The sequence below is a fragment of the Carettochelys insculpta genome, chromosome 9 (assembly GCF_033958435.1).
Source record: "Carettochelys insculpta isolate YL-2023 chromosome 9, ASM3395843v1, whole genome shotgun sequence".
NCBI classification, from domain to species: domain Eukaryota; kingdom Metazoa; phylum Chordata; order Testudines; family Carettochelyidae; genus Carettochelys; species Carettochelys insculpta.
Window position 1 is genome coordinate 46,440,119 of NC_134145.1, and position 14,251 is coordinate 46,454,369.

Genomic DNA, 14,251 nt, shown 5'->3' on the forward strand with positions numbered 1-14,251 from the left:
CCTGCAGTGACCCTTCAAACAGGCTATGGATCACGAGGGGTACTATAAGCTATATTGATTTAATTCCATTTATTCCCCGAGTACACCGATTTCTCTCTGCTGTGATCCTATTTGTTCGTCTCCACAAGCACACCACACACAATCAGGGGACAAGCAAAAGTAAGGACCATAGGAAGAAAGATCTCAAGCCTGAGTATCAGAGAGGTGGCCAAGTTGTTCTGTATCTTCAAAAACAACAAGAAGTCCTGTGACACCTTATAGACTAACAGATATTTTCAAGCATAAACTTTCATGGGCAAAGACCCGCTTCATCAGATGTGTGAGACTCCAAAATATCTGTCAGTCTGTAAGGTGCCACGGGACTTCTTACTTTTGAGAATGTTGGCCTGATTGTCTTGAAACTCACTTAAGTGTAATGGAGACACGTGACTCAAGCCAAATGAAGTAACAGAGTGAGCAAGATCAAACTGGAATAAGCTGACACTCTCCACAAGAGGAGATTTACACACACTGGTCATTCTAAGAGCTGTGCACTTGGGCTCCTATCACCTCGAATTATGCCCCAGGGTGTCAGGGTCTCACCGGTGCTTCTGTATATGGAATTTCCTTTCCAGGGGCAGTGGAGGATTTTATTTCCTTGCTAATGGCTGTCACAGGGTAAATGGGCCCTTCAAGAAAGGGAGCAGGGTCCAGTGTACCACCCCTCTGCCCCCGAGCCTTCTTGTGTCCAAATGGAGGCTTGGTGGACATCAGATTCATGGTCTCCAGAGGCTTAGCCACTGCTGCTGCTCTGACACTAAAAGGACTAGCAAATCTTTGTCACTAGCCTTTTTTTTTTTTTGGACCACTTGGAACCTGACAAAAGCCAGGCCAGCACTACCTCCAAGGCACTTTACATAACTCATGTAATCCCGCGCAGTTCTCAGCATGCCGTGATTTAAAACAAGGTCCTGAGGCTACCGGAAAAGCAATCTACAAGGTCAGTCTACGACTGTGGTTAACTTTGTACAATGCTGTTTCACAGCTCAAAGGAAGTGCCTCCCCTGGGTTCCTTCAGCATGGAGAATGCCAGAATAAGATCCACTTTCCCCCCACTGTTTCCAGTGACTCAGGTCTGTGTACTCTTATCTGAGGCTTCAGAGTTTCCTTTAATTGAACCAACTTCTGTTCTTCCACCAACATTATTGTGGGAGTTATATCTCCCCACCTAGGCCCTCTTCGAACTTTCATATTTCTCTCCACAGCCAAACTAAACCCAGGGGCGGAGACGGGGAAAGAGGGCATTTGTTTTTCTCCATCCAAACTGAGTATCCACAGTCCTCCTTTTCAGTCCCAGAATAGTCAGAGCCCCTGCAATGCAGTGTCTTTAACATGCCACCTCCTCAAGCTTTCATAGGGTCCTATGCAACGGGCCAGGCCTCATAATCAGGATATGGGTGATGGAAAACAAACACCTTAGTTGTCCTTGCCCACATTACATCCATACAACTGGATGGGGCCCACACCTCTTTTCCTTTCTGCCTCTGGGGCAGCTAGTCTCTTCCTGGAAGTGGATTCCCTCAAAAATGGTGCCATGGAAGCCTGGACATCCCCAATGAGCTGTGCTGGAACTTGCGTGGTCCTGCTCTACCTGGCAGTTTGAGAGGTTGGCTAGTTTCAGTCTTTGCTATGTAGGCAGGGTGGGAGGATGTCCATCTAACAATCCTGCAAATACAGCCATAAGTCAAAGGCAAACATTCCTAGCAGCACCCAGTTGGGGGCAATCATAGCTCCCCTGGGGCCTGCTTCAGCATCTCCTTAACTTGGGCTCCTTTAGAAAAAGGCAAATAGTCCTCCTTCTGGAGTTCAATTTATTACATTCAACAAGAAATCTTTCAAAAGAGAACCTCAAACCTTTGCAAACTTCATTGCAATTTTAGTGGGGCCCAGCCCTTCCTCCCAGGCAATCCATCTTCCTTCCAGGATTCAAACACTCTTCTACTTCAGCTGCTGTATTCTTGCTCCCCCAACACCTCTTGCCTGGAGTTTGGGTTCTCCAAGAGACAACTTCCTCCCCTAACTCAAACATGGTGAGAACCACCATACTCTACTGACATTGCCCAATCACTTTCATCTTTTTTTAAGGCCTAGGTGCCCTCCCTTGAGCCCAGCTGGGCAACAGCTAATCAGTCCAGGTGTACCGGACGTCAGTCCTTCCCTGTGATTGGAGACCCACTGCTCTTCTTTGCTGTGACACAACCACAAAGGGTCCAATTTACCAGTGCAGAAATGCCTGCCATGCACATCACTTACTGAGGGCTCAAGTAGTGGTGCATAAGCCTTCAGCTGTGTTTTCCCCGCGGAAATGTATATCACCCATATAGAATCCACCACGTTCCCTACACAGTACCATCAGGAAACAACCCATGTAACAATACAAGTGTTCTGATGCCCTCTGAGATCAGGGCATGGTCAGCAGTCAACAAGTGGCTTTACTCTAATCAGTGAGCGAACTGACAGACCCTTCAGGGGATCAGAAGCAGCAGCTCTCTGAACAGGTCTGTCATTAGCACTCCAGGTGAAAACACACCCCAGGACACACACTCCTATTAGCCAGAGAGGAAATGGCAGCCTGCATCCTGACACATATCAGCATCAAGGCCCAGCAGAAAAGCAGTGAAGCGGATAGCATGTGTACTAGCAGCGTGATTATCCTCCCTGCATTTTATGGTCAGAATCAACTGACAATCTTCACAACAGGGGATTTGCACTGGGCAAACTGTTATCCTGCTGAGGTGACCTGTAAAAGGGTGAAATGGTTGGTTGTAAGTGTTATGGTCATGCTTGTAGGGGATTATGAGAGGCTGCTCCCCTCTAGAAACGTTTGTTTGCCTCAGGGGGTAGCGGTGTTAGCCTGTAGCTTCACAAAACACAAGAAGGCCTGTAGGGGCAGGAAGAGATAGCTCAGTGGTTAATACATGGGCCTGCTAAGCCCCCTGTTGTGAGCCTGATTCTTCAGGGGGCCACTTAGGGGTCTGGGGTAAACAGATTTAATAATAATACTTTAAAAAAGCCTGGCAGGGGTGGGGATGTGGCCTGCTGTGAGTGAAGGGGAAGAGACTCAAGGACCTCTTGAGGTCCCTTCCAGCCCTAAGTGATATGTAGCACCTTAAGGCCACATCAATGCATTGGCCTCCATATCACAATGTAAATGGAAGGCTCATGAAACCACTTTAACATTAGGCCACCGAGAAATGAATGCATCTTGATCTGAAAACCAGATAGACAGGGTTGTCCACACGTGCCTCTTCTCGAGTCCAAAAATCATCCAGGCTGCCTCTCTCCCCACCTGCTCAGAAACCATAACCCTTCTTTGACCCTCAGGCCTTAGAATCCAAAGCCTTCCACTCTCTATGTAGAAAGAGATTAATGATGAGTTAATTCCTCTTCACTTACTGTATTGCTACGTATTTGTGGCTCACTCATACGAGGCTGTCTCTAGGATTTATGGGGCCCTTTGCAGGATTATGAAATGGTGCCGCACTGCTCCAAGTGTTTCAAGGGGGCACAGCCCCAGAACAAAACCTGTGCAGGAGCCAGATTTCTCCTTGCACCCTTCCCACTCCCCTGCCCCACAGGCAGAGCCCCTCAGCCTCTGGCCAGAGCAAGTCCCTCACAGCCGTTTTGGAGAGAGACCAAGGCCAGGGGAACAGAACAAACCCATCCTGCCCTGACTCCTGGCCAAGCTCAGCTCCTGGCTGGCTCCTCCCTCTGCTCCTCCACCCATCTACCTGCTGATGTTTGCAGAGATGGTACTGTTCATACCTGTCTTGAGCCACACACAGACAGACTGTACTCCCCCAGTGCCCCTAATTCAGGGGTCTGCAACCTGTGCCTCGGGATCCAGATGCAGCTCATTCAGGACTTTTGTGACTTGCAGTGCTATAATTGCAAAGTCAAAAAAAAAATCCCTCCTGATGGTTTTTGATGAATGATGAACATCTAGAAGGCAAACGATGCAATCTCGAAACATTGGCATCCTCCAGAGAGAGAAAGTTTGGGAGGGAAGGTTGGGAAGATAGTGGCACACAGATAACGTGTGAGGAAATAGAATATGCAAAAATATGTGAATGTCCTGCAGTAAACACGTATCACATTACAAATCACTGTGTGTGTGTGTGCGCTGTTCTTAAAATGGGTTACAAAAGGTAAGGTTTGACATTAAGGACTGTCTCTTATTCACATGCTTTGCAGCTCTTGAATTATAGAGTGGGTTTTTTTTAACCAAATTTGAAAAAATGGCTCTTCTTGCTATTTTAGTTGCTGACCCCATCCTAATCTCTGCACTCCCTCACTGCCAAGCACCGCATCCGCTCTCCTGCACCCTTGTGGGGATGCTGATCTGGATGAACAAAGCAGCTAGCGTTGTTGTTCCTGTGCCCCACATGCACACAGGGGCTATCGGGGGAAGCAAGGAGTGACTTCAGGATTCCCTGCATCCAGGTCACTTTCTCTGCCTGGGTTGCAGAGGGAGAGGGAGTGAGAGCAGCAGCTCCTGATGCCTTGTAGAGCAACCCAGGCAGGGGAACACAGAGCCCAGGAGTGTGTGTTGAAGGTGGTGGGGGACAACATGAGGGTGATTCTGTGTGTGTGTGAGGGGAGAGTATGAGAGGGGAGCCGTGTTAGTCTCTGTCTGCAAAAACGAAAAGTCCTGCAGCACAGTATAGACACAGATTTTTGGAGCATAAGCTTTTGTGGGCAAAGACCCATTCTATGTATTCCCACAATATCTGTTACTCTATGAGGTGCCGCAGGACGTCTTGCTGTTTTGTGTATGTGTGGTAATAAAAACTGCTAAGAAAATTCAAAGCTGGCCAAACACCAGCCAGATGTTGCCCCCACTAAAAGGGGACATCACACCATCTCCTCCTTCACGTTTCTCAGAGCTGTTACCCCGGCTTCTGTTAAATATTTGCCTGAAATTGGGATGAATTTAGAAACTGTTTAAAACATTTTAAAAATAAAAGCATGAAAGACTCGTTTACATTTTATTTACGGTGTCTTCATTCCTACGTGTCTTGCCCATCTTCCCCCCAGGGAGGGAGGCACAGAGGTAAGGATCAGGGCAGGCGGTGCCCCCAAGAGACCAGGCCAACCTTTCCAAACCGGACCCAACCCATATCCCTCCCAAAACCAGGGGCACTGGTGATGGTGGGGGATGGGTCCGGAGGTCCCACCTCCTGCCCTGCATGGTCCGAGATAACAAGCTGTCCCGTCTCCACATTCAAATGCTGGAAGGGCCACTTCTCAGATGAGCTTGTGGGGGGTGGGGGTGGAGATAGCAGCACTGTAGCACCCAGCAGGAGTCCCTGAGAGCAGGGGGAGGCAGCGGTCAATGGTAAAGCTCTGCCGTCCATGATACACAGCAGCCAGAACCCCCAGACCTGCTGCTGAGCTTCCTCCCCACCAAACCACCAAGTGGTATGAGCTCCTCTGTGTGGAGGAGGTGGGGCTGGAGCAGCCACAGAGTCTAAGCAGGACTCCCCCATTCCAGCCTGGCCAAATGGGGTGGGTAGAGAGTGGAAGAGGAAGGGGGCAGAAATTACAGTTTAGCCCTCCCCCAGACAGGCCTGCTGATGGGAGGTAGTCGCACGGGGGCGCGGCCCTTCAGAGGGGTCAAGAGCTCCAGCCACCGCGGCTGCTGCTCGCCACTAGACATAGCTCTGAGTGGGGGCCCAGTGCAACCAAGGGTTGACTGCCCCCCAGCCAGGCCCCTTCTGCCTTTGGCTCCACCCATTCTTCCCTTGCACTTGCCCCTTCCAGGACACAGAGCCAGGCCCCTCTCCCACATTGCCCCAGGGTCTGTAGTGGCTGTTGCCACCCCCTGCCCCAGCTCCCAGAGCAGCCTGAGGCACATACAGCACCAATTTTTGGGTGCCCCAAGCAGCTTTGTATTTCATTTATGCACAAGGTCAGCCCTGCTGTCATATACAGAGGACTAGAGGAATCACCATATCAGTAATAATCTGAAATGCCAGCTGTAGGTGTCCAAGCTGTGCCAGCTTCCTAGGGAACAGTGCACAGTAAACTCTGCCATATCCAGCAGGCCTGGGACTGGGAGGTTGCTGGATATTCAAATATTCTGCAGAACAGAGAGCTATACCTAGCAACACATAGGTCTAAAGAAAAAACAAGATTAGATATTAAGAAACAAACAAAAATGCACGCAGAGTACTCTCTACCAACAGCAGTATTGTGCACTGTAAATGTATGCTGTATTTGCATTTACTCTCACTATACTGTACTTATGGAAAACATAACTAAAATTTACTTGCTGTTAGAATGCCAGTTAGTTGAGAGTTCTGGATGATAGAATGTTGGCTATGAAAGAGTTTCCTGTGTATACAGAGAATGCTATCAAAGAATTCCATTGACCTTTTTACTTCTTGATCACCTTCACTCTAATGAGTGATGGATCACTAATCCATCTGCCCCCTGTGGGTTTATTCTAATAATCCAAAACAGTTGCCATTTAACAAACCAACAAAAAGCCATAATAAAACCGTCCAGAGAAATGTTTCCCAGTCCTGTACTAAGTGTATGGAGTGCTTTGAGATTCTATGGAATGGAAAAGCTGTTAATGAACTAATAAATTAGGCTCTAATTCTGCAAGACTTTACATACAGGCTTATCTTTAAAAAAAATAGAGGGAACATTGTCCCTTTATTGTCCAAGTCCAATCTTGTGCGGTAGGCAACCCTTTGCCTGTAAGGCTATGTCTACACTACAGTGATCTTCTGAAACTGTTGAACTTCTTTCGAAAGAATGCATCCACACACAAAAAAGCAGATCGAAAAAGTGATCCGCTCTTTCAATAGAGCATCCATACAGCCTCCAATCTTTCGAAAGAATGATCTGGAGATCGAAAAATCTGGCACCATAAAGACTGCTCCTTTGCAAAAAGGGTGCCTGAGGCACCTATACACTTTTTCTTTTTTCCCCCCAAAGAATCTTTTGGGACAAGGCTCTCTTCCTCATCTGGGAGAGGAGGGGGGCCACCAGAAAAAAGTGCTGCATTCTTTCAATTTCAGATCAAAAGAGTGAACTGTGTGTGTAGACGTTCCACGGGTTCTTTTGGAAAAGGCCCGATTTTTTCAAAAGAACTTGCTAGTGCAGACGCAACCTAAGAGAAGAGAGCTGATGCTTATTTTCTTACCCTTCTGTATTGTAGACTGTGTTATGAAACTGTAGGAGGCAAGCACTTTTCTAAGACTCCTGAATTATTCAATTATAATAGGAGGAATTAAAGAAAAAGAAGCTTCACCTCAAAATTGTCTTGCTTTTGTCAGTTAAGATTAGGGCCTTAATAGTATTTCAGCTTGAGAATATATGTAACATTCTGAGCTTGGGCTATCTTACACCTGACTGACATTCAGAAAACAACATGACAGTTGTCTTTTAGGGAGAACATGCTTGCAGCAGGCAGTGGAGGAAATGTTAGGATAGCAAAGAATGCTGTGAGCAACAGAATATGTCAAAGTCCTTCCTAAGTCAGATGAAAATGTTTTCTTTGTGAGGAGGTGGATCAGATAACACTAGTGCAGGAGTAAAGCATGTTCAGTTGTCACAAATTATCGTAATTGATTGTTCAGCGTAAAAATTATTTAATTTAACATATCATTTGTTGGTTTCAAATATTCATCAGATTGCATTTGGCTGCATTTCTGACAGGTTTATTTACTTCAGTTATGCAGTTAACCATTCACAGTCTGATTGGTCACGTGACTCATATGGTAATATTACTGCTCCCTGAATGGATGGCTGAAACCTTTTAAAATAAGAAAATGTAAAGTGGCAAAAAACGATCACCACAGTTTTTGAACAAAAACGTAATTTGAAGATTTTTGTGCATCAGTAAACATTTGTAAATACCCACTACACTCATAATAAATAATATAATGCTACGAACAAAAACAAACTGAACACATCACGTCTGAATTTGCTTCATATGATACCTCATCAATTCTAGCCAGAACTTAGCATCAGTAAGATAACAAGAAGGTTGAATTAATGTCATAACTATTATAGGTCCTCCCAAAATGCAAAGTTCAAGTCTGGAGACAAATTTACACAGATTAGCAAAGAGATGATCAGTCCAGATCCAAACTCTCAAAGATGAAGGTATTCAGAACCGGCATTTTGGCACAGGTACGCTGTTTCTCTCTATTTTTGCAATTAACTCAGGAAAGTTGGCTGTATTTTAAAGATACCTTACTAATGACATAGGAACACACCACCCTGATGTTCAGTAAGAAAAACAAGTATGGTAGGCAACCAGCCTGGCTTAATGGAGAAATCGGTGGTGAGCTTAAACACAGAAAGGAAGCTCACAAGAAGTAGACACTTGGACAGATGACGAGGAAAAAGTGTAACTATATTGATGGAGAATGCAGGGATGTACTCAGGGAGGCCAAACATCAATTGGACATGCATCTAGCAAGGGATATAAAATGGAACAAGAAAGGTTTCTACAGCCATCTTAGCAATGAAAGGCTCGTCTGGGAGGGTGTGGGGCTGTTACTAGATGAGGGAAGTAACCTTGTGACAGAAGATGTGGGAAAAGCTGAAGTGCTCAATGCTTTTTTTGCCTCTGTCTTTACAGACAAGGTCAGCTCCCACAGGTCTGCACTAGACATCACAGAAAGGGAAAGAGATGAGCAGCCCTCAGTGAAGAAAGAACAGGTTAAGAACTATTTAGAAAAGCTGGACATGTACAAATCCAAGCGTGCTGAGGGAGTTGGCTGATGTGATTGCAGATTATCCTAGAAAATTTGTGGTGTTTGGAGGATCTCACGGGTGATTGGGAAAAGGCAAATGTAGTGCCCGTCTTTAAAAGGGGTAAGAAGGATAATCCAGGGAATTACAGGTCAGTCAGCCTAACCCCAGTGTCTGGAAAAATCATGGATGGGACCCTCAAGGACTCTATTTTCATGCACTTGGCAGAGAGGAAAGTGATCAGAAATAGTCAACATGGATTGACCAAGGGTAAATCATGCCTGATTAATCTAATCACCTTCTATAATGAGGTAACTGGCACTTTGGATCATCAAGCTCAACAGACAGTGATCAAAGACGATGTTTGGTTGGCAGCCAGTATCAAGCACAGAACCCCAAGGGTTGGTTCTGGGGCATCTTTTTTAATGATCTGGATGCGGGGATTTCTTGCACCCTCAGCAAATGTGTGGATGACAATAAACTAAGGGGAGAAGCTGATAAGATGGTGGGCAGGGATAGGATCCAGAGAGACCTAGACAAATTGTAGGACTGGGCTAAAAGAAATTGAGTGAGAGTTCTGTACCTGGGATGGGGGAATCCCAAGAACAGCTACAGTCTAGGAACTGACTGGCTAAACAGCAGTTCTGCCATAATGGACCTGGGGATTACAGTGAAGCTGGATATGAACCAAGAGTGTGCCCTTCTAGTCAAGAAAGCTAAGGCCATACTAGAGTGCATTAGTAGGAGCATTGCCAGCGGACCTAGGGAAGTGATTATTTGCCTTCATATGACACTGGGGAGGCTGCATCTGGAGCATTGTGTCTGGTTCTGGGACACCCACGCCTTCTCCATCAGGGAGAATGTGTACACACTGGAGAGAATCCAGTGGATGGTGACAAAAAAATGATTAGGGGGCTGGAGCACATGACTCATGAGCAGCAGCTGAGGGATTTGGGTTTATTTAGTCTAAAGACTAGATGAGTTGGCAGGGAGTTGATAGCAGTCTTCAACTTCCTGGAGCAGGGTTCCAAAGAGGATGGAGAGACAGACCGCCTGATCTGGTGGTTCTCAGCAGTGACAGAAGGCAGAACAAGGATCAATGGTCCCAAGTAGCAGTTAGGGATCTCTAGGTTGAATATTAGGAAGAACTTTCACTAGGAGAGCGATGAAGCTCTGGGAGTGGTTACCTAGGGAGATGGTAGAAACTGACTTCCCAAGAGGTCCTTAAGTTCTGAGTTGACAAAGCTCTGGCTGGGATGATTTAAATAGTATTCTATAAGAATCCTAGGGCCACTGGTTGAGGAGAAAACAGAACATTGAATAGTTGCTCGTGGAACACTGCTGATTCTGTGTACTAAACATGTTACCAGCCCTAGTAACATGGGTCAGCATTGCTATTTTAAGATCACCCCATAAAATATCCTAATGAACAGGAATGGTGTTAATTTTCTCCTTTAGGGAAACTCATTGAGCTCATTTTGTTTTATTTCACAGACTGAAGGACCACCAGAAAGTATCCCTTTCTGTTGATGTACATTGTTCCTGTTGGTCTGGGGCAAGGATATGGATGGGTGTCCACTGGTAGCCCCTCCGCAGTTGGGGAAGCCCAGGGTGCCAAATCCCATGACAGCATCCACATCCACCGGGCAGATGACCCTGCACAGCAGGATACTGTTCACGGCCCCCACCACCTGCAGGTGGGACAGACAACATGGGAATCTCAGGGGTGCCAGGGTGCTTGCCAGTTTCTCCCTCTCCCTCCAGATTCACCAAGAAACAACCCCTGCAATCATGCCCTCTCCTGGCTGGGCTTTCCAGGGGCAGGACAGAACACACCCTCCTGGGTGCAGGAGCTTGCATCTCCCTCACCCCTCATTCTCCAGGAATGCCCATCCCATCCTCCCACCTCCATTCTGGACCAGTGGCCTGCGACTGCCATACCTGCATGAGCAGGACCCCGACCATCGATTTCTCCATGCTGAACTGGCTCCCCACAGATGGGTAGCTGTCTGATGTGGCGAGTTTCCAGAGGGCAGTGGTGATCCTCTTCTTCAGGAGGAGGGAGCTGTGTGTCCTGTCAACACAAGGCAGTGGGAAGCCACTCACAGAACTTAAGGAAGGTTTCTTTCTTCAGCGTAAAGTTGTGGGGGCATTGCTGGTCCTCCCAGTGATTCCAGAAGATGTGCTCCCACCAGTCTGCACTGTTGTGCAGAAGCCAAATGCTGCAGGGCATAGCAGCTGGTCTATGATGGGCAGCCTCCAGCTGCTAGAACTGCTCCCCCAGATACCTGGACAGGGTCTGCTGCACAGGCAGGGGTTGGGATCCTGCAGGTCGTGGGAGGCAGCCTGCAGGATCAGAGCAACCAGAGCAGGTGGTGGCCATGCTTTGCTGTTCCTCAGAGAGGTGGGCAAGCCAGCAGGGCAACCTGAGAAGCAGCTGTCCAGGGGGGCATCTTTAAGTCTGAGCCTCAGATGCTCTCAGGCAGCAGCCACAGGAAGTGACTTTAGCCCTGGTGCCTTGCCTGAAGCGTTTCGAGAGGGCCCAACATCCGAGTTAGCATCCTAGCTGTGCGGCAGCTCCGTTACACAATAGCAGAGTGCTATTTCAAAACACACTTTGGGTGCACAGGAAACATTATTTTGAAATCACACTGCCTGGTGGACATACCCTTGTGTCCTGCTTGGAACAACTTTAGATAGCACAGGCAAGGGCCCCTCTCACACAGGCCAAGGTTCAGTTTAGTCTTTTCAGTCTTTCTGCTCTCTCACCCCTTTTCTCCCAGGGGCAGGGATAGGGACAGGGGCTTGCTATAGGTCCCCAGGGTAGGGAGCCCAGCACTGCTCCAGGAGCTCACTTCTCTGCTGTCCTAGCCCAAAGCTGGTCTGCCTCAGTCTTAATTGAAGCTCACTAAGGCTGTCCGCCCTTCAGAATTTCCTCCCATCCACTTCCGCGGTGGAGGGTTTTTTAAAGGCCTCTTATCAAGCCAGCAGTGGAGTTGGCTGGCCCCAGTTTGGCTGACCCAGCTCCCATACAGCTGCTTGTAATTGCCCTGCCTGTATTTAGCAGGTCCTTCTGGCTGTTTGGGCTGATGTTCTCCCCCTCTGAATGAGCCCTCTGACCTCGTCCTGCCACAGTAGGGGAAATCTCCAGATGAGCCATAGCACCATGTGTACCTCTCTCATTCAAGTCACTAGAAGTTCTGGGTATAGATCAATTTGCAGAATCTGTTCCCCTAGCACTAGACAGATAGGACAGATAAATTTTGGCCTAGCTGAAGTCAGTAGGAGTTTTGCCATCATTGACTTCAATTGAGTCAGGGTTTCACCTAGTGCTCTTAGTTAAAACAATATTCTCTCCCCTCCCTCTTTTAAATCACATGAAAGTGGGCAGCATGCAGGATATGTGTTAATGAAAGTATAGAAAATATGGAAAGCCATTTACCAGTGACAATAAACACATTGGTTTGTACAGGAATTAACACAGAGTAGATAAATTTCAACCCGGCCTCCCTTCTACCTGCCAAGCCACTACTCAGAAATCTCTTACTGGTTAGATCAATTTCTCAAGGTTTATAATGCCACTATTTGTCTAAGCACGGCCAAGGAACCAATGTTCCCTACAAGCTGAGCACTTAGGCGGCCACCCAGGAGACATTCAGGAGCCACCCAGCTGATTAGTAAAGTGCCCAGAGTAACCACAGTGGAGAGCATATGTTTCACTGGTGGTGCACATCCATGCATGCATTGGAGCACATAACAAAATTTATTCCACCGATGGATGGAAAAAATTAGAGGGAACCCTGGATGCAGCATGACTCATTGCTTTCTGACATTTAGTTGCTTCATACAACAATGTAGTCCAAGGATTTCAAAACATATTTAAAATTCTCAAGCTGATTTCAGCAACAGCCTATGTGTCAATTTTTCTCAGCATTATTTTACCACACACTGTAAAAATGTTATATAAACAATAGTCACCAGAACTGCCCATAGTAAATTAGAACTAACTGAAGCTTGAATGTTCTGGTTACTGGTGTTCAGAAGATTATTGACATAATCTGTGTGCAATTTTGTATTATGTTATTAATAATATTGTGTGCTGGGCTTGTTCAGATTTTTCTCTTATTCAGAAATTCGGAGTTTAAGAAAACATTCAGAATGGTGAGGATCCATGTAAGTGAAATATTTAATGTCTGTCAGTATTCATAAAAGTTACATTGTTTACATAGGGTTCATTTCTATATAATAAAAAGTTTATCTTAATGAAAAGGTTTTCTGGCAATCTTGTATATGTTAATTTCTTTAACATATGCTTTGGACATACAGCTAAATAGCAATATAGCTTTAAAAACTTTCTGCAAATAGTCCTTTGAACAATTACAAAAACCTCATTACTGAGAATTGGTTATCTTTACAGTTGCTTGTTGGCTTGTTAAATTCAGCTATGATTTGGAATGGGAAAAGATAAGCTCTTTCTAAGTACAGCCTTTTCTTAACAGTTCAACAAATTTGTTCATTGCATAGTGAAGATATAAACATCACAAGGTTCCATAAATTAAACTTTTGCATTCTAAAAAGTCATTGATGGTTTTGCATCCTATACTGCATCTGCTTTCCTGTGCTGACTTCATGTTGTTAGTTTTGTTGTTGAGGCTGATGGAATTATTAATTTTGTTTTAAATATGTCAATTATACACAACAAATGGAGAGAAGAAAATGAAACATTTAAACACCAAAGGAAATAATTTTACATTTTTCAACATTATTGCTACCTCATTCTTTTGATTTTCTATATATAACACGATGGAAAGGTATCATACTGCTTCTTTTAAAAAAATTAATTTAAATTAATGTCAACAGTTAGATATATGTTTACATGAAGTTAGCTATGTTTGCATCAAATAAAATGTTTATTAATGAAATCTATTTATTATACAAGAAACATCAAAGAGAAAATTCATCATACAGAAATGTACACTTTTGGTGACAGATGGAAAAGTGCATGCAGAGTTGTTTTATTAAAAAAAGTCAAAAACAATCATACTAAAATTACTGGGTTTTGATCCCTATGATCTTAATTAATGAAAAGTTTTTTTTTTCCTCTGAATTTACAATATGCCATTTAACAGGTATGACTAATACACATTAGCAAGCAGGCGAAATGAATGAATTGGAATTTTATTTTACAAGTACTTGTGCTTGACAAATGTGACTTAATTTTTTTAAAGAAGACTTGTCTTCAAATGTGGGCTGGGTACATTGCTGCCAGGTTGCTCTGGTTTTATACACAGTTTTTCTGAATTTGTTTTTTAATACCATACAAATTGTTTAAGCCTTTTGTTCTGATAATTAAACACCATAAAATAACATGTGTTTTCTTAACATTCAGGAAATGACATTTGAGTCTTTTATTTTATTTAAATTTTTTGGCTCAGTAAATTTTAACTGTATGATTATCATAACCTAATAGTGTCTTTGTCTTCACTGCAGTGGTTTT